Below are 22,713 nucleotides of genomic sequence, written 5' to 3'. Positions count from 1 at the left end.
AGATTCCTTCAGGTAAGATTGCTGGATCACATGGTAAATGCATGTAATTTTATTATTGCCATATTCTTCTCTATATGGGTTATGTCATTTTACATTCCCATAAGCAATGTATGGAATGCCTGTTTCTCCACAGCCTTAACAACAAAGCATGTGCTCAAACTTTGGAATTTTTGTTGGATACATGAGAAATACATTCAACCATAATTTTACTTTACATTAATTTTATTAATAGTGATGTTGTATATCTCTTCATATGGCTAAGTTCATCTCTTTGTAAGCTGTTCTAGCCCATTTTTCTATGGAGTTGTTGGCCTTTTTCCAATGTACTCTCAGGAGCTCTTTATACACTAAGTACATCAAACTCCTTTTTTTCCTATGACTAACCTGCAAATCTTTTTTTTTTTCCTAACCTAATTTACCTTCTATTTTTCTTCTTTCCTCCCATACAAATTATTAATTTTTATGTAATAAAACTTTTTAAATTTTTCCTCATTTTATCTGGATTTTGAGTCATAGTAAGATTTCCTCACTTCTAGATTAAAATTAACTCACTCATGTTTTCTAGTACTTGTATGGTTTCCTGTAATTTAAATTTAAATTAAATTAAGTACATTTAATAAAAAATTACCTGGTGGCACTGTTGCTGCAATTGTATTAAATTAAAAAAAAAAAAAAACCTTGAGAAAGAATTGACTTTTATAATATTGCAGACTGATACTTTTAAAACTTCAAGACAGAAGAGTGAAAGCTGGGGAATGCTGGGAAGATGGCCGCCTAAGAACAGCGCAGGACTTCAGCTCCCAGTGAAAGTGCAGAGGGTGAGTGGACGCTGCATTTCCAGACGAACTCTTATTGCCCACAGACCAGGAGATACCCAGGCAGAGGGGTCGCCAGCGTCGCAGTCCCAGCCGGTGCGGCTGTTTTGGCCCCCAAGGGGCTGATTCTGCCCGCGCGGCTGCTGTGACCACTCCCTGTTGCTGCGATTCTCCATACAAAAGCCGCTGGTCTAGGAGCCCTCTTAGCTGGCGAGCAGAGCCCTGAGATGGCAGAGTTCCCCACTCATCTGAAATAGCGAGTCAGGCCAGGAGATTCCTAGGCAAAAAATCCTTCAGGAGCCGGTGCCGCAGTTTGAGCCGACTCCGTGAGTCGCAGCACAGGAGATCCCGGCGCCTTTTCAACAAGCGACTGGAACACGGGGTCGTTCAACTTAAAAGAAAAGACTCTGAGTCAGGGAGCCAGGTGATCAGGCTCGGTCGGTCCCACCCCTCCACCCCCAACAACAACGAAAACAAAAACAGTAATTGGAAACCTTCTGGGTTGAGCCCTTCAAACCAAACACAGCTGAACCAGGACAGTTGGGATCAGCGGGGGAGGGGCTTCCACCATTACTGAGACTCTCCACCGCTACGGAGGCAGGCTGCCATTGCCGAGGCAACCCGCCGTTGCCGAGGCAACCTGTCACAACAGAGAGAGTCCGCCATAACAGAGGCGGGGCCACCATTGCCCAGACAGTTCTAACTACGCCCATATAAAAAGTACTACAGGGAAGAGCTCAGGGCAGCTGGGCGGAGCCCACAGCAGCTCAGCAAAGCCCCTGCGGGCAGGCAGAGGCTAGGCGTGCTGCTAGCTGGGCGGGTCAGACCTGAAAGAAAAATCAAAAAAGGCAGTAGTGCAACGGAAACTCATAAAGCTCCAACTCCCTGGGACAGAGACAGACAACAGGTGGATAAACCCACAAAAATGGGAAGAACCCAGCGCAAAAAGGATGAAAACTCCTGAAACCACAACACCTCTCCTCCTAAAAGGGATCACAACTCCTCACCAGCAAGGGAACCAGACTGGATGGAGAAGGAGGGTGATGAAATGACAGAATCAGACTTCAGAAGGTGGGTAGTAAGAAACTACACTGAGCTAAAAGAACATGTTCTAACCGAACGCAAAGAAAAGAGGAACCTTGAGAAAAGATTGGACGAACTGCTGACGAGAATGGACAGCATAGAGAGGAGCATAAGTGAATTGATGGAGCTGAAAAATGCAACACGAGAACTTCGTGAAGCATGCACAAGCTTCAACAGCCGAATTGACCAAGCAGAAGAAAGGATATCAGAGGTTGAAGATCAACTCAATGAAATAAAAAGAGAAGGCAAGAACAGAGAAAAAAGCGCAAAAAGGAATGAACAAAATCTTCAAGAAATGTGGGACTATGTGAAAAGACCTAAACTACGTCTGATAGCTGTACCTGAATGTGATGAAGAGAATGAATCCAAGCTGGAAAATACTCTTCAGGATATTATCCAGGAAAACTTCCCCAACCTAGCAAGGCAGACCAATATTCAAATCCAGGAAATACAGAGAACATCACAAAGATATTCCTCAAGAAGAGCAACCCCAAGGCACATAATCATCAGATTCACCAGGGTTGAAATGAAAGAGAAAATGCTAAGGGCAGCCAGAGAGAAAGGTCGGGTTACCCACAAAGGGAAGCCCATTAGGCTCACAGCAGATCTCTCAGCAGAAACCCTACAAGCCAGAAGAGATTGGGGGCCAATATTCAACATCCTTAAAGAAATGAACTTTCAACCCAGAATCTCCTATCCAGCCAAACTAAGCTTCATAAGTGAAGGAAAAATAAAATCCTTTGTGAACAAGCAAGCACTCAGAGATCTCATCACCACCAAACCTCCCCTACAAGAACTCCTGAAAGAGGCTCTACAAATATAAAGGAACAACCAGTACCAGCCACTCCAAAAACACACCAAATGGTAAAAGAGCATCAACACAATCAAGAATCTGCATCAACTAACCAATAAAACAGCCAGGTAGCATCAAAATGACAGTATCAAATTCACACATAACAATACTATCCCTAAATGTCAATGGACTAAATGCCCCAATCAAAAGACACAAACTGGCAAATTGGATAAAAAGCCAAAACCCATCAGTGTGCTGTATCCAGGAAACCCATCTTACATGCAAGGATACACAAAGGCTCAAAATAAAGGGATGGAGGAAGATCTACCAAGCAAATGGAGAGCAAAAAAAGGCAGGAGTTGCAATTCTCATCTCTGATAAAATAGACTTTAAAGCAACAAAGATCAAAAGAGACAAAGAAGGACATTACACAATGGTAAAAGGATCACTGCAACAAGAAGAGCTAATGATCCTAAATATATACGCACCCAATACAGGAGCACCCAGATACATAAGGCAAGTTCTTAATGACTTACAAAGAGACTTAGACTCCCACACAATAATAGTGGGAGACTTTAACACCCCATTGTCAATATTAGACAGATCAACCAGACAGAAAATCAACAAGGATATCCAGGACCTGAATACAGACCTGGAACAAGCAAACCTAATAGACATTTACAGAACTCTCCACCCCAAATCCACAGAATATACATTCTTCTCAGCACCACATCACACCTACTCTAAAATTGACCACATAATTGGCAATAAATCACTCCTCAGCAAATGCAAAAGAACAGAAATCATAACAAACAGTCTCTCAGACCACAGTGCAATCGAGTTAGAACTCAGAATGCAGAAACTAACTCAGAACCACACAGCTTCATGGAAACTGAGTAACTTGCTCTTGAATGTTGACTGGATAAACAATGAAATGAAGGCAGAAATAAAGATGTTCTTTGAAACCAATGAGAACGAAGACACAACATACCAGAATCTCTGGGACACATTTAAAGCCGTCTCTAGAGGAAAATATATAGCAATGAGTGCCCACATGAGAAGAAAGGAGAGATCTAAAATTGACACCCTATCATCAAAATTGAAAGAGCTAGAGGAGCAAGATCAAAAAAACTCAAAACCTAGCAGAAGACAGGAAATAACTAAGATCAGAGCAGAACTGAAGGAAATAGAGACACAAAAAACTCTTCAAAAAATCAATAAATCCAGGAGCTGGTTTTTTGAAAAGATCAACAAAATAGACCACTAGCCAGATTAATAAAAAAGAAAAGAGAGAATAACCAAATTGATGCAATAAAAAACGATAAAGGGGATATCACCACAGATTCCACAGAAATCCAAACCATCATCAGAGATTATTACAAACAACTCTATGCACATAAACTAGTAAACCTGGAAGAAATGGATAAATTCCTGGACACCTGCATCCTCCCAAGCCTAAACATGGAAGAAGCAGAAACCCTGAATAGACCAATAACATGGTCTGAAGTCGAGGCAGCAATAAAGAGCCTACCACCCAAAAAAAGCCCAGGTCCTGATGGGTTCACAGCTGAATTCTACCAGACATACAAAGAGGAGCTGATACCATTCCTTCTGAAACTATTCCAGGCAATCCAAAAAGAGGGAATCCTTCCCAAATCATTTTACGAGACAAACATCATCCTGATACCAAAACCCGGCAGAGACTCAACAAGAAAAGACAATTTCAGGCCAATATCCATGATGAACATAGATGCAAAAATCTTCAATAAAATACTGCAAACAGATTGCAACAGCATATCAAAAAGCTCATCCACCATGATCAAGTAGGATTCATCCTGGGGATGCAAGGCTGGTTCAACATACGCAAGTCCATAAACGTAATTCACCACATAAACAGAACCAAAGACAAAAACCACATGATTATCTCGATTGATGCAGAGAAGGCTTTTGACAAAATTCAACAACGCTTTATGCTAAAAACCCTCAATAAACTAGGTATTGATGGAACGTATCTCAAAACAATAAAAGCTATTTACGACAAACCAACAGCCAATATCATACTGAATGGGCAAAAACTGGAAGCATTCCCTTTGAAATCTGGCACTAGACAAGGATGCCCTCTCTCACCACTCCTATTCAATATAGTACTGGAAGTTCTAGCCAGAGCAATCAGGCAAGAAAAAGAAATAAAGGGTATCCAAATTGGAAAGGAGGAAATCAAATTGTCTCTATTTGCAGATGACATGATTGTATATCTGGAAGACCCCATCATCTCAGCCCAAAATCTCCTGAAACTGATAAACAACTTCAGCAAAGTCTCAGGATACAAAATCAACGTGCAAAAATCACAAGCATTCCTATACACCAGTAATAGACTTCAAGAGAGCCAAATCAAGAATGAACTGCCATTCACAATTGCTACAAAGAGAATAAAGTACCTAGGAATACAACTAACAAGGAATGTAAAGGACCTCTTCAAGGAGAACTACAAGCCATTGCTCAATGAAATAAGAGAGGATACAAACAGATGGAGAAACATTCCATGTTCACGGTTAGGAAGAATCAACATCGTGAAAATGGCCACACTGCCCAAAGTAATTTACAGATTCAACGCTGTTCCCATCAAGCTACCAATGACCTTCTTCACAGAACTGGAAAAAAACACCTTAAACTTCATATGGAACCAAAAGAGAGCCCGCATAGCCAAGTCAATTCTAAGCAAAAAGAACAAAGCAGGAGGCATCACATTACCGGACTTCAAACTATACTACAAGGCTACAGTAATCAAAACAGCATGGTACTGGTACCAAAACAGAGATATAGACCAATGGAACAGAAAAGAGGCCTCAGAGGAAATACAACATACCCACAACCATCTGATCTTCAACAAACCTGACGAAAACAAGCAATGGGGAAAGGACTCCCTGTTTAATAAATGGTGTTGGGAAAACTGGCTAGCCATGTGCAGAAAGCAGAAACAGGACCCCTTCCTGACACCTTACACCAAAATTAACTCCAGATGGATTAACGACTTAAACATCAGACATAATACCATAAAAACCTTAGAAGAAAATCTAGGCAAAACCATTCAGGACATAGGTGTAGGCAAGGACTTCATGACCAAAACGCCAAAAGCAATGGCAACAAAAGCCAAAATAGACAAATGGGACCTAATCAAACTCCACAGCTTCTGCATGGCAAAAGAAACAGTCAGTAGAGTGAATCGGCAACCAACAGAATGGGAAAAAATTTTTGCAGCCTACCCATCTGACAAGGGGCTGATATCCAGAATTTACAAAGAACTAAAGCAGATCTACAAGAAAAAAACAAACAAGCCCATTCAAAAATGGGCGAAGGATATGAACAGATACTTTACAAAAGAAGACATACAGGAGGCCAACAAATATATGAAAAAATGCTCATCATCACTGGTCATCAGAGAAATGCAAATCAAAACCACATTGAGATACCATCTCACACCAGTTAGAATGGCGATCATTAAAAAATCGCGAAACAACAGTTGCTGGAGAGGATGTGGAGAAATAGGAACACTTTTACACTGTTGGTGGGAATGTAAATTAATTCAACCATTGTGGAAGACAGTGTGGCGATTCCTCAAGGACCTAAAAATAGGAATCCCATTTGACCCAGCAATCCCATTACTGGGTATGTATCCAAAGGATTATAAATCATTCTACTACAAGGACACGTGCACACAAATGTTCATTGCAGCACTGTTTACAATAGCAAAGACCTGGAACCAACCCAAATGCCCAACGATGATAGACTGGATAGGGAAAAGGTGGTACATATACACCATGGAATATTACGCAGCCATCAAAAACGATGAGTTCACGTCCTTTGTAGGGACATGGATGAACCTGGAAACCATCATTCTCAGCAAACTGACACAAGAGCAGAAAATCAAACACCGTATATTTTCACTCATAGGCGGGTGTTGAACAATGAGAACATATGGACACAGGGAGGGGAGCACTACACACTGGGGTCCGTTGTGGGGAAATGGGGGAGGGTCGGGGGGTGGGGAGGTGGGAAGAGATAGCATGGGGAGAAATGACAGATACAGGTGAGGGGACGGAAGGCAGCAAACCACACTGCTATGTGTGTACCTATGCAACAATCTTGCATGTTCATCACATGTACCCCAAAACCTAAAATGCTATAATAAAAAAAAAAACTTCAAGACAAATCATGCCATCTCTCTGCTTAAAACCTTCCAGTGTCTCTCTATCTCACTGAAATTACAAGCCAAAGGGTTTGCAATAGTCCATGCTATTTGACTTCTGTTCCTAATACCCTTCCCCCAAAATCACTCCAGCCACACCAGACTTAGCAGTTGTTCATTCTTCTGTAGGGCCAATCTTTCCCCCAGATGTTTGCAGGGTCTTTTGCTCAGATGTCACCAACTTAGCAAGCATTTCTTAACCATACTATTTAAATTTCTAGAGGGATCCAAGATGGCCAATTAGGAGTCACTCAGGATTGCAGCTCCCAGTGAAAGCACGGAGGGTGAGTGGATGCCACATTTTCAGATGCAATTTTATTGCCCAGAGACCAGGAGATCCCCAGGCAGAGGATCCCCATGGGTCGCCAGCGTGGCTGCTTTGACTGGCAGGGTTGTTTTCACTGGTGCAGCTGTTTTGCTGGCACCCCAGCACAGCGGTTCTCCATACAAAATACACGGGTCTGGGAGCCAATTTAGCTGGTGATTGGAGCTCCAGGAAGGCAGAGTTGCCCATTCATCTGATTAAAAGGGGGACTGAAACAGGGAGCCAGGCTGGGAGATTCCTGGGCAAAAAAGCACCACAAATCTCAGCGCTGCTCTTTCAGCCAGTGCAGTGGGTCACCACACAGGAAATCACACAGATCCCAGTGACTTTTCAACAGGTGACAGAAACACCTGGGAGACAGTCAACCTTCAATTAAAAAAAATAATAAGGCAATGAGGCAGGCAGCCAGGTGATCAGGCTCGGCTGGTCGCACCCCCACAAAAAAAAAAAAACAGCAATTGGAAACGCTCTAGATTGAGAGTTTCACAGCAAGCACAGCTGAACCCTGGATGGTCCAGCTCTGTGAGGAAGGGGCGTCCACCATTACTGAGGCACTCCACCACTACGGAGGTAGTTTGCCATTGCTGAGGCAGTCCGCCATTGCCGAGGCATCCCACCATTACAGAGAGAGTCTACCATTATAGAGGTGGGCTCCCATTGCTGATGCAGCTCTAACTAAACTGGTATAAACAGGACTGCAGGGAAGTTCATATGGTAGCTAGGCAGAGCCCACAGCAGCTCAGCAAAGCCTCTGCAGGCAGACAGTAAATAGGCTGCCTCCTCGCTGGGCACGGCAACCCTGAAAAAAAACAGCAGCACACAGAAACTCATAAATAAAACCCTAAATCCCTGGGACAGAGCACCTGGGGAAAAAAACACAGATTTATGAGTTCTGCTGCAGCAGACATAAACGTACCTGCCCAGCAGCTCTGAATGAACAATGGAGCTCACAGCTCAGAACTTGAGCTCCTATAAAGGACAGACGGTCTCCACAAGCAGCTCCCTGACCCCCATATAGCCAAAGAGTCACCTCATAAAGTAGAGCTCAGACTGACATCTGGCAGGTATCCTTCTGTGAAAAAGATGGCAGAAGAAGAAACTGTCAGCAACCCTTACTGTTCTGCAGCAACTGCAGGTGATCCCAAGGCAGGCAGGGCCTGGAGTGGACCTTGGCAGTCCTACAGCAGAGAGGCCTGTTAGAAGAAAAATTAAGAAACAGAAAGAAATAACTTAATCATCAACAAACTGGACATCCACTCAGAGACCCAATCTGAAAGTCAACAACTACAAAGATAACAGGTGGATAAATACACAAAGATAGGAAGAAACCAGCACAAAAAGGATGAAAACACCCAAAACCAGAACGCCTCTTCTCCTACAAGGGATCACAACTCCTCATGAGCAAAAGAACAAGGCTGGATCGAGAAGGAGTGTGATGAAATGACAGAATCAGGCTTCAGAAGGTGGGTAATAAGAAACTTCTGTGAGCTAAAACAACATGTTCTAAACCAATGCAAAGAAACTAAGAACATGAAAAAAGATTTGACGAAATGCTAATGAGAATAATCAACTTAATGAGGAATATAAATGAATTGATGGAGCTGAAAAAGGCAACATGAGAACTTTGCAAAGCATACACAGTTTCAACAGCAGAACTGATGAAGCAGTAGAAAGAATATCAGAGGTCAAAGATCAACTCAATGAAATAAAATGAGGAGGCAAGATTAGAGAAAAAAGGGTAAAAAGGAATAAACAAGGTCTCCAAGAAATAAAGGACTATCTGAAAAGATTTAATCTATGTTTGATAGGTGTAGCTGAATATGATGCAGAGAATGAATCCAAGCCGGAAAATACTCTTCAGGATATTATCCAGGAAAACTTCCCCAACCTAGCAAGGCAGGCCAATATTCAAGTCCAGAAAATACAGAGAACACCACAAAGATATTCCTCAAGAAGAGCAACCCCAAGGCACATAATCGTCAGATTCACGAGGGTTGAAATGAAGGAAAAAATGCTAAGGGCAGCCAGAGAGAAAGGTTGGGTTATCCACAAAGGGAAGCACATCAGACATACAGCAGATCTCTCAGCAGAAACCGTACAAGCCATAAGAGAGTGGGGACGAATATTCAACATCCTTAAAGAAAAGAACTTATAACCCAGAATTTCATATCCAGCCAAACTAAGCTGCCTAAGTGAAGGAAAAATAAAATCCTTTGCAAATAAGCAAGTACTCAGAGATTCCATCACCACCAGGCCTGCTTTATAAGAGGTCCTGAAAGAAGTACTAAACATAGAAAGGAACAACCAGTACCAGCCACTCCAAAAACATACCAAATGATAAACAGCATCAACACAATGAAGAAACTGCATCAACTAGTGGGCAAAACAGCCAGCAAGCATCTAAATGGCAGGATCAAATTCACACATAACTATATTAACCCTAAATGTAAATGGGCTAAATGCCCCAATCAAAAGACACAGACTGGCAAATTGGATAAAAAGCCAAAACTCATTGGTGTGCTCTATCCAGGAAACCCATCTCACATGCAAGGAAACACAAAGGCTCAAAATAAATGGATGGAGGAAGATTTACCAAGCAAATGGAGAGCAAAAAAAAGCAGGAGTTGCAATTCTTCTCTCGGATAAAATAGACTTTAAAGCAATATCAATCAAAAGAGACAAAGAAGGACATTACATAATGGTAAAAGGATCAGTGCAACAAGAAGAGCTAATGATCCTAAATATATACCCACCCAATACAGAAGCACCCAGATATATAAGGCAAGTTCTTAATGACTTACAAAAAGACTTAGACTCCCACACAATAATAGTGGGAGACTTTAACACCCTACTGTCAATATTAAACAGATCAACCAGACAGAAAATTAAGAAGGATATCCAGGACGTGACCTCAGACCTGAAACAAGCAAACTTAATAGACATTTACAGAACGCTCCACCACAAATCCATAGAATATACATTCTTCTCAGCACCACATTGCACCTACTCTAAAATTGACCACATAATTGGCAATAAATCACTCCTCAGCAAATGCAAAAGAATGGAAATCATAACAAACAGTCTCTCAGGCCACAGTGCAATCAATTGAGAACTCAGAATTCAGAAACTAACTCAGAACCACACAGCTTCATGGAAACTGAACAACTGGCTCTTGAATGTTGAGTGGATAAACAATGAAATGAAGGCAGAAATAAAGATGTTCTTTGAAACCAATGAGAACGAAGACACAACATACCTGAATCTCTGGGACACATTTAAAGCAGTGTCTAGAGGAAAATATATAGCAATAAGTGCCCACATGAAAGGCAAGGAGAGATCTAAAATTGACACTCTAATGTCAAAATTAAAGAGCTAGAGAAGCAAGATCAAAAAAAAACTCAAAATCTAGCAGAAGACAAAAAATAACTAAGATCAGAGCAGAACTGAAGAAGATAGAGACACAAAAAAAACCTTCAAAAAATCAATAAACCCAGGAGCTGGTTTTTCGAAAAGATAACAAAATAGACAGACCACCAGCCAGATTAATCAAAAAGAATAGAGAAAATAATCAGAGATGCAATAAAACACGATAAAGAAGATATAACCACAGATTCCACAGAAATTCAAACCATCATCCGAGATTATTACAAACAACTCTATGCACATAAACTAGTAAACCTGGAAGAAATGGATAAATTCCTCGACACTTGCATCCTCCCAAGCTAAACCAGGAAGAAGCCAAAACCTTGAATAGACAAATAACAAGGTCTGAAGTTGAGGCAGCAATTAAGAGCCTACCAGCCAAAAAAAGCCAAGGTCCAGACGGGTTCACAGACGAATTCTACCAGACATACAAAGAGGAGCTGGGACTATTCCTTCTGAAACTATTCCAAACAATCCAAAAAGAGGGAATCCTTCCCAAATCATTTAATGAGACCAACATAATCCTGATATCAAAACCTGGCAGAGACTCAGCAAGAAAAGAAAACTTCAGACCAATATTCATGATAAAAATAGATGCAAAAATCTTCAATAAAATACTGGCAGACCAATTGCAACAGCACATGAAAAACCTTATCCACCATGATCAACTAGAGTTCATCCTGAGAATGCAAGGGTGATTCAACATACACAAGTCTATAAACGTGATTCACCACATAAACAGAACCAAAGACAAAAACCACATGATTATCTCAACTGATGCAGAGAGGGCCTTTGACAAAATTCAACAGCCTTTATTCTAAAAATCTCTCAATAAACTAGGTATTCATGGAACATATCTCAAAATTTAAAAAGCTATTTAAGACAAACCCACAGCCAATATCTTACTGAATGGGAAAAACTGGAAGCATTCCCTTTGAAATCTGGCACTAGACAAGGATGCCCTCTCTCAGCACTCTTATTCAATATAGTACTGAGAGTTCTAGCTAGAGCAATGAGGCAAGAAAAAGAAATAAAGGGTATTCAAATAGAAAAGCAGGAAGTCAAATTGTCTCTATTTGCAGACAATATGATTGTGTATCTATAAGACCCATTGTCTCAGTCCAAAATCTCCTGAAACTGATAAACAACTTCAGCAAAGTCTCAGGATACAAAATCAATCTGCGAAAATCACAAGCATTCCTATACACCAGTAACAGACTTAAAGAGAGCCAAATCAAGAATGAAATGCTATTCGCAATTGCTACAAAGAGAATAAAATACCTAGGAATACAACTAACAAGGAATGTAAAGGACCTCTTCAAGGAGAACTACAAGCCACTGCTCAACAAAATAAGAGAGGACACAAACAGATGGAGAAACATTCCATGTTCATGGTTAGGAAGAATCAACATCATGAAAATGGCCATACTGCCCAAAGTAATTTACAAATTCAATTCTATTCCCATCAAGCTACCAATGACCTTCACAGAACTGGAAAAAACCACCTTAAACTTCATATGGAACCAAAAGAGAGCCTGCATAGCCAAGTCAATTCTAAGCAAAAAGAACAAAGAAGGAGGCATCACACTACTGGACTTCAAACTATACTACAAGGCTACAGTAATCAAAACAGTATGGTACTGGTACCAAAACAGAGATATAGATCAATGAAACAGAACAGAGGCCTCAGAGAAAATACAACATATCTACAACCATCCGATCTTCCACAAACCTGACAAAAACAAGCAATGGGGAAAGGACTCCCTGTTTAATAAATGGTGTTGGGAAAACTGGCTAGCTATGTGCAGAAAGCAGAAACAGGACGCCTTCCTGACACCTTACACCAAAATTAACTCCAGATGGATTAAAGACTTAAACATCAGACCTAACACCGTAAAAACCCTAGAAGAAAATCTAGGCAAAACCATTCAGGACGTAGGCGTAGGCAAGGACTTCATGACCAAAATGCCAAAAGCAATGGCAACAAAAGCCAAAATAGAAAAATGGGACCTAATCAAACTCCACAGCTTCTGCATGGCAAAAGAAACAGTCAGTAGATTGAATCGGCAACCAACAGAATGGGAAAAAAAATTTTGCAGTCTACCCATCTGACAAGGGGCTGATATCCAGAATTTACAAAGAGCTAAAACAGATCTACAAGAAAAAAAAACAAGCCCATTCAAAAATGGGCAAAGGATATGAACAGACACTTTACAAAAGAAGACATACAGGAGGCCAACAAACATATGAAAAAATGCTCATCATCACTTGTCATCAGAGAAATGCAAATCAAAACCGCATTGAGATACCATCTCACACCAGTTAGAATGGTGATCATTAAAAAATCTGGAGACAACAGATGCTGGAGAGGATGTGGAGAAATAGGAATACTTTTACACCGTTGGTGGGAATGTAAATTAGTTCAACCATTGTGGAAGACAGTGTGGCGATTCCTCAATGACCTAAAAATAGAAATCCCATTTGACCCAGCAATCCCATTTCTGGGTATATATCCAAAGGATTATAAATCATTCTACTATAAGGACACATGCACACGAATGCTCATTGCAGCACTGTCTACAATAGCAAAGACCTGGAACCAACCCACATGCCCATCAATAATAGACTGGATAGGGAAAAGGTGGTACATATACACCATGGAATATTATGCAGCCATCAAAAATGATGAGTTTGTGTCCTTTGCAGGGACGTGGATGAACCTGGAAATCATCATTCTCAGCAAACTGACACAAGAGCAGAAAATCAAACACTGCATGTTCTCACTCATAGGCGGGTGTTGAACAATGAGAACACATGGACACAGGGAGGGGAGCACTACATGCTGGGATCCATTGGGGGGAAATGGGGGAGGGACAGGTGTGGGGAGGTGGGAAGAGATAGCATGGGGAGAAATGACAGATACAGGTGAGGGGAAGGAAGGCAGCAAAGCACACTGCCATGTGTGTACCTATGCAACAATCTTGCATGTTCATCACATGTACCCCAAAACCTAAAATGCAATTTAAAAAAAAGAAAAAAGAAAATAAAAGAAAAAAAATGGTAAATGTAATAAGTAAAATGTAATAAACAATAAAAAATAAAAGATAAAAGAACAAAGCGGGAGGCATCACACTACTAGACTTCAAACTATACTACAAGGCTACAGTAATCAAAACAGCATGGTAATGGCACCAAAACAGAGATATAGACCAGTGCAACAGAACAGAGGACTCACAGGCAACACAACACATCTACAACCATCCGATCTTTGACAAACCGGACAAAACAAGCAATGGGGAAAGGATTCCCTGTTTAATAAATGGTGTTGGGAAAACTGGCTAGCCATGTGCAGAAAGCAGAAACTGGACCCCTTCCTGACACCTTACACTAAAATTAACTCCAGATGGATTAAACACTTATACATAAAACCTAACACCATAAAAACTCTAGGAAAAAATCTAGGTAAAACCATTCAGGACACAGGCATAGGCACAGACTTCATGACCAAAACACCAAAAGCATGGCAACAAAAGCCAAAATAGACAAATGGAACCTAATCAAACTCCACAGCTTCTGCACAGCAAAAGAAACACTCATTAGACTGAATGGGCAACCAACAGAATGGGAAACCATTTTTGCTGTCTACCCATTTGACAAAGGGCTGATATCCAGACTCTACAAAGAACTAAAACAGATTTACAAGGAAAAAACAAGCCCATTCAAAAGTGGGCCAAGAATATGAACAGACTTTACAAAAGAAGACATATATGAGGCCAACAAACATAGGAAAAAATGCTCATCATCACTGGTCATTAGAGAAATGCAAATAAAAACTACATTGAGATACCATCTCACACCACTTGGAATGGTGATCATTAAAGAATCTGGAGACAACAGATGCTGGAGAGGATGTGGAGAAATAGGAACACTTTTACACTGTTGGTAGGAATGTAAATTAGTTCAGCCATTGTGGAAGACAGTGTGGTGATTCCTCAAGTACCTAGAAATAGAAATTCCATTTGACCCAGCATTCCCATTACTGGGTATATACCCAAAGGATTATAAATCGTTCTACTATAAGGACACATGCACATGAATGTTCACTGCAGCACAATTTACAATAGCAAAGACCTGGAACCAACCCAAATGCCCATCGATAATAGACTGGACAGGGAAAATGTGGCACATATACACCATGGAATACTATGCAGCCATAAAAAACGATGAGTTCATGTCCTTTGTAGGGACATGGATGAACCTGAAAACCATCATTCTCAGTAAACTAACACAAGAACAGAAAATCAAACACTGCCACTCATAGGAGGGTGTTGAACAATTAGAACACGTGGACACAGGGAGGGTAGCATCACACACTGGAGTCTGTCAGGGAGAAGTAGGGGAGGGACATCAGGGGGTGGGGAGTTGGGGAGAGATAGCATGGGGAGAAATGCCAGATATAGGTGATGGGGAGGAATGTAGCAAATCACACTGCCATGTGTGTACCTATGCAACAATCTTGCATGTTCTTCACATGCACCCCCAAACCTAAAATGCAATTTAAAAATAAAATAAAATAATAAAATAAAATAAAATTCTAATTACTATCATCCCTTTCACTGAATTATTTTTCCTCATAGCACTTTATACCAACACACCGTGTTTTACTTAGTTATCATGCATCTTTGCATCTTATTGAATGTAAATTCCATGTACCCCAGAGAGAATTAAATTGCCAACCAAAAATTAATTTTTTAATTTAAAAAACAATTTAGTATTCTAACAAACTTTGTTTAGACCAACTCTATCTGGAACAGATCTTCTAAGTATTATCACTATCTAAATTGCCTTTGCTTATAATATCAAGTCTTAGTTTACTAATCTAATTAAGATGAATTATTTAGCCTCAGAGAAATGAAGGCTTGCAGACGTTCACAATGCTTAAATTTAGACCCTAGTCTCCTCGCTTCTTCAGTCCTGGCTTTTGCCAGAAGTCTAAGATGGCTTCAATATTTACGTCTCTCAAAGTGAGTTTCTTTTTATACTATCTCTCCAAAGTCTTTAGTCCAATCCACTATACACTGAGAAACTCATAACCTAGCAGAGTTACGGCTGTGTCAATAAGAGGCTTAACTTTTCTCCACCTAGTTTCTCACCCATAATTTAATGTGGGGAGAGGATTTGCTTAGATTAATGTACTCACACCTGGTAATACTGAAAGGTCAATTGGGGTCTACTAATAACACAGATTTCTGCACCCTACTCCAATTATAATAGATCTGGCAACAAGTCAAAAAAAATCACCTCAATTTTAGGTGTTTCACTGAAAAAACACTGGCTTAAAGTCTATTAAATAAGAGCAAGAATGCAGTCCACAGGGAAAACAATTGTTTCTCTCATGGACTAAATTTTTGCCTACTCTACCCCCAAAAATGTGTATGTTGAAGCCCTAAGCCTCAATGCACATTTGAAGATAGAACATTTGAGGAAGTAATTAAGGTTAAATGAGATCATAGAGGTGGGGCCTTATCCAATAGAACCAATGTTCTTATTTAAAAAACAAAACAGAGATCCTTCTCTCTCCTCTCAAGCACAGAGGAAAGGCCATGTGAAGACACAGCAAGAAGACAGCCATCTACAATGTAGGAAGAGAGCACTTATCAGAAACCCACCCTACTGACAACTAGATCTTGGACTTCCAGCCTCCGGAACTGTGAGAAGATAAACTTCTGCTGTTTAAGCCACCCAGTCTGTGGTATTTTGTTATGGCAGCCCAAGCAGACTAACACCAAGCAGACTAACACAATTACTATCTAGATTATTTCCCATAAAGAATCTGTCATCACAATTCCAATTTATAGACGTCCCATGTTGGAATCTTTATTATACAGAACTCAAATAAACATATAAATAATCCCTACTTTTTAATCTTAATAATTACTAAACTAAAACTCTTACTTCCAGTCACCATGATTTATTAATAACTTATTTCCCATTTGCATCTAATTAGATAAGAGCAAGAATTAATGTGTAGTAGGCCTAGTAGGCTGCATAGTCCACTGTCCATGCATAATCATGAATCCATTTGCCTCTTAAAACATGATTCTGGCAGGGCACAGTGGCTCATACCTGTAATCCCAGAACTTTGGGAAGCTGAAGAAGGTGGACCACCTGAGGCCAGGAGTTCACACCAGCTTGGCCAAGTTCAAGACCAGCCTGTTGAAACCCCGTCTCCACTAAAAATACAAAAATTAGTCAGGCATGGCGACACACCCCTGTAATCCCAGCTACTTGGGAAGCTGAGGCAGGAGAATTTCTTGAACCCAAGAGGTGGAGGCTGCAGTGAACTAAGATCATGTCAGTGCATTCCAGCCTGGGCAACAGAGCAAGACTCTGTCTCACAAAAAATTAATAAAAAACATAATCCTGGAAGTTCCAATCTCATAGTTCCTAAATATTATGGAGTTGGGGGTTTGCTTTGGTGGGGAAGATCAAACAGGGCACACTAAAGTCACCTAATTATAAGTACGGGCCACTTATGTCCAGTGCTATTTCACACCTGTAAAAAACCAGAGTTGGTTTTTTAGGAGGTGAACTTTTTAATTTTGAAATCACTATAGATTCACACATAGTTGCAAATAAAATACAGATAAATCCTCTGTACTCTTCACTCAGTTACACCCCAGTGTTATCTCTTACATAACTATAGCATAATATCAAAATCAGGAAATTGATATTGATACAATGTATGTATAGTTCCATGTCATTTTACCACGTGTTGAGTTATATAACAGTCCCAATCAAGGTACAGAACTATCTGTCACAAGGATTACCCTCATGCTACCCCTTTATTAAAAGTTCCACTCATCCCTATGCCTCTCCCAACTATACCTAGCCCTTAGCAACCACTAATCTGTTCTTCAAGTCTAAAATTTTCTCATGTTGAGAATGTTACACAAATGGAGTCATATAGTATGTGACTTTTGAGACTACCTTTTTTTCACTTAACAGAATGCCCTTGAGGCCAGGCTCAGTGGCTCACACCTATAATGCCAGCACTTTGGGAGGCTGAGGTGGGCAGATCATGAGATCAGGAGATGGAGACCATCCTGGCTAACACGGTGAAACCCTATGTCTACTAAAAATACAAAAAATTAGCCAGGCATGGTGGCATGTACCTGTAATCCCAGCTACTCAGGAGGCTGAGGCAGGAGAATCACTTGAACCTGGGAGGCAGAGGTTTCAGTGAGCCAAGATTGTGCCACTGCACTCCAGCCTGGGCAACAGCGAGACTCCATCTCAAAAATAATAAAATAATAATAATAATAATAATAATAATAATAATAATACTGCCCTTGAACTCCATCCAAGTGGTGTCTATCAATAGTGTCTTTTTATTGCTAAGTAATACTCCATGGTAAGGATGTACCAGTTTGTTTAGCCATTCACCTATCGATGACCATTTTGATTGTTTCCAGTTGTTGGCTATTACAAATAAAGCTGCTTTAGACATTTGTGTATACGTATTTGTGTGAACATAAGTTTTCATTTCTCTGGAATACCCAGTAGTTCAATTGCTTGATCATATGATAGCTGCATATTTAATTTTTAAGAAACTGCCAGACAATTATCCAGAGTAGCTAAACCATTTTGCATTTCCACTTGTAACATATGAGAAATTCATTTGACTGCATCTTTGCTAGCATTAACGTTGTCACCATTTTTTTTATTTTAGCGATTCTCATGGTCTTAATTTGCATTTCTATATTAGCTAGTAATGTTGAAGATCTTTTCATTTGTTTGCCATCTGTATATCCTCTTCGTTGAAATATGTCTTGAACTCTTGTGTTTATTTTTAATTGGATTGCTTGACTTTTTTACTGTTTAATTTTTTATTGTGTTAAGATATATATAACCTAAAATTGACCACTTTTAAGTGTACAGTTCAGTGGCATTAAGTACATTCACAATGGTGTGCAATCATCACCACTGTCCATTTACAGAACTTTTCATCCTTTGAAACAGAAATTCTGTACCTATTAAACAATAACTCCCCATTTATTTTCTCCCTAGCCCCTAGTAACCTTTAATTTGACTATCTTAGGTACCTCATATGAAGTGGATATTAATCCACATGCAAGAGCTGTCTCTGATTTTCCATGTTCTCACAAGGTAAAACAGTCTTGGCTGCTACTGTCTTTGTTACATTAATTACCAACCTGACTGGGTAGAGAGGAGTCCCCCACAAGTTTCTACCTTAACCTTCTCTTCTTATAGTAGCTCATCCCACCATATTAACTTCCAAAAATGGTACCAGTCAGTTTTCTTTATAGATTTTTCTCAGAGTTAACTTTAAAGGTTCTTCAGGTGACCCTTGTACTTTCCATTTGTCTTTTTCCTGCCCTTCCAGGGTCTCTTTTAGCAGTCCCTTGAAGAGTATAGTGAGTCCATCCCTGTTCAGTTGTTTACATGGCCATCTCAGGGTCAGTAGCACTTGACAGGAACCTTCCAGCTTTAGTGGTGTTTGTCTTCTTTCCAAGTCTTAACCAGCACCTAGTTGCCAGGCTGGAAGTGGTGAACTGCAAACTCAAGAGGCAGAGTTTGAGCCAGAAGTCCTTTTAACCTAAGGGATGACAGGGTGGAGGATATGACCTGTATATAATTTGGTGCTGGGAAAACTGGCTAGCCATGTGCAGAAAGCAGAAACTGGACCCCTTCCTGACACCTTACACTAAAATTAACTCCAGATGGATTAAACACTTATACATAAAACCTAACACCATAAAAACTCTAGAAGAAAATCTAGGCAAAACCATTCAGGACATAGGCATAGGAAAGGACTTCATGACCAAAACACCAAAAGCATTGGCAACAAAAGCCAAAATAGACAAATGGAACCTAATCAAACTCCACAGCTTCTGCATAGCAAAAGAAACACTCATTAGACTGAATGGGCAACCAACAGAATGGGAAACAATTTTTGCCGTCCACCCATCTGACAAAGGGCTGATATCCAGACTCTACAAAGAACTAAAACAGATTTACAAGAAAAAAACAAACAAGCCCATTCAAAAGTGGGCCAAGGATATAAACAGACTTTACAAAAGAAGACATATATGTGGCCAACAAACATAGGAAAAAATGCTCATCATCACTGGTCATTAGAGAAATGCAAATAAAAACTACATTGATACCATCTCACTCCAGTTAGAATGGTGATCATTAAAAAATCTGGAGACAACAGATGCTGGAGAGGATGTGGAGAAATAGGAACACTTTCACACTGTTGGTGGGAGTGTAAATTAGTTCAACCATTGTGGAAGACAGTGTGGTGATTCCTCATGGACCTAGAAATAGAAATTCCATTTGACCCAGCAATCCCATTACTGGGTATATACCCAAAGGATTATAAATCATTCTACTATAAGGACACATGCACACGAATGCTCATTGCAGCAGTTTACAATAGCAAAGACTTGTAATGCCCATCGATGATAGACTGGACAGGGAAAATGTGGTACATATACACCATGGAATACTATGCAGCCATAAAAAATGATGAGTTTGTGTCCTTTGTAGGGACATGGATGAACCTGGAAACTATCATTCTCAGAAAACTGACACAAGAACAGAAAATCAAACACCGCATGTTCTCACTCATAGGAGGGTGTTGAACAATGAGAACACATGGACACAGGGAGAGGATCATCACACACTGGGGTATGTCAGGGGAAATAGGGGAGGGACAGTGCAGGGGTGGGGAGTTTGGGAGAGATAGCATGGGAAGAAATGCCAGATATAGGTGATGGGAAGGAAGGCAGCAAATCACACTGCCATGTGTGTACTTATGCAACAATCTTCCATGTTCTTCACATGTACCCCAAAACCTAAAATGCAATTAAAAAAAAAAAAAAGAATTGAACATTGGTTTCCATAGCAGGGAGATCCGTAGCTCTGCCCAAATACAGGAGCCCATATAATAGCTCATAAGGGGACAATCCCAAGTCTTTTTTGGAGACTGTTCTAATCCTAAGGAATACTGTTGGGAGATATTTGGTCCAAGGTATTTTAGTTTCTAAGATTAGTTTGATGATATGCTTTTTGAGAGTTTGATTCATTTTTTCTACCTTTCCAGAAGAAGGGGGATGCCAAGGGATATAATAATTCCATCTAATTTGTAAACCTCCCATAATTCCCCTTAACATCCTGGAAGTAAAGTGAATCCCGTTGTCTGAATCAGTATTTTTCACCAGGCCAAATCTAGGTATAGTGTTATATTATTTTGACCATATTCTTGGCAGTGGCTGTTGGAAGGGGAAAGGCTTCCACCCAGCTAGAAAGGTAATCTATAATCACTAGTAAATACTTTAGTCTTCCTACTTTGGGCATTTATTAAATCTACCTGAATGCTCTGAAATAGTTTTAGTCCAGGAGGTTTTCCTCCTGTGACCTGTTTTCTAATTACCTCTTTGTTTATCCTTTGACAATTTATACAACTTCCACATACTTGTTTAGTGAGGCTATAAATCCCTATACACCCATAAATCTTAAGTATTATATAACACAGACTCTGGGGTCCCCAATGACTCCCTTTGTGTAATACAGACATCGGTTCTCTCATCAGGGGTTTACTTATCATTTCTCTCCCATCAGAAAGTACCCATTTCCCATCTTCAGTTTGAGACACCCCTATCCTAATTCTTCCTTCTCCTCTCTGGTAAACTGGGGCCTTAATACTACGTTAGGGATGTCTGGTATCAGACTAATTTCTTCCTCCAGGGAGGCTTGCCTAGCAGCTTCATCTGCAAGCCTGTTTCCTACAGCTTCTATAGTGTTCCCTTTCTGATGATCATTTACATGAACTATGGCTACCTCTGCTGGAAGCAGAGGCTTTCTAAAATCTGTTTGACCAGTTCCCCATGTACCAATTATTTTCCTCTGCTATTTACCAGGCCCCAATCTGTCCAGGTTTTTCCAAGAGTGTGTACTATCCCACAGGCACATTTAGAATCAGTATATATAGTGCCCTTTTGGCCTTCAAGGAGCTTTAGGGCCTGGTTAAGAACATATAATTCTCAGGTTCGGGCTGACCAGCCATTAGGCAACCTACCTTTCTCACATAATGAGTGTTTATTTCCTTAAAGAACAGCATAACCATCATATCCCTTGCCATCTATCACTCGGGATGACCTGTCTACAAACAGCCTTATTCCATCATGTAGTGGAGCTTCCCTAAGGTCTGGTCTAACTTTGGATTGGTATTCTATGATACTTAAGCAGTGATGGTCTGATGTCTATTTGTTCTCCTCTCCTTGCCCTAGGAAACTGGCTGGATTCAGGCAAGTATTTGTTGTTACAAACAAATCATCTTTTTCTAGTAATATGGCTTCATATTTTAGAATCTGAGAATCCACTAACCATCTCTTGACTTTTTGATTTAATATATTCCTGACCTGGTGTGGTGTGTTTATTATTAGAGCCCCACCAAAGGTTAGTTTTCAATCCTCTACCAGCATGGCTGTGGCAGCTACTACTTTCACACATTCAGATCATCCCTAACAGGATTGAAAAGCCTGGAGACAAAAGCAACAGGTTGACTCTTCCCTCCCCAGATTTCAGTAAGCACCCCAAGGGCCATGCCCTGGCCTACTGTTACAAACAGATGGAATGGTTTCTCTAAAGATGGGAGGGTCAGGACTGTAGTGAGGGTCTGCTTTTTTTTTGTAAATTCATTTATTATACTTTCAGTTTTAAGGTACATGTGCAGAACTTTCAGGTTTGTTACATAGATATAAATGTGCCAGGGTGGTTTGCTGCATCCATCACCCTGTCATCTATATTAGGTATTTCTCCTAATGCTATCCTTCCCCAATCCCTTTACCCCCTAATGCTATCCTTCCCCAATCCCTTTACCCCCACTGCTGCCCCTCTGCCAACCCCCCAACCCCTGACAGGCCCCAAGTTTGATGGGGAATTCCCCTCCCTGTGTCCATGTGTTATTGTTTAACACCCACTTATGAGTGAGAACGTG

The sequence above is a fragment of the Saimiri boliviensis genome, chromosome 3 (genome assembly GCF_048565385.1).
Source record: "Saimiri boliviensis isolate mSaiBol1 chromosome 3, mSaiBol1.pri, whole genome shotgun sequence".
In the NCBI taxonomy this organism is placed as follows: domain Eukaryota; kingdom Metazoa; phylum Chordata; class Mammalia; order Primates; family Cebidae; genus Saimiri; species Saimiri boliviensis.
This window is presented reverse-complemented; position numbering follows the sequence as displayed.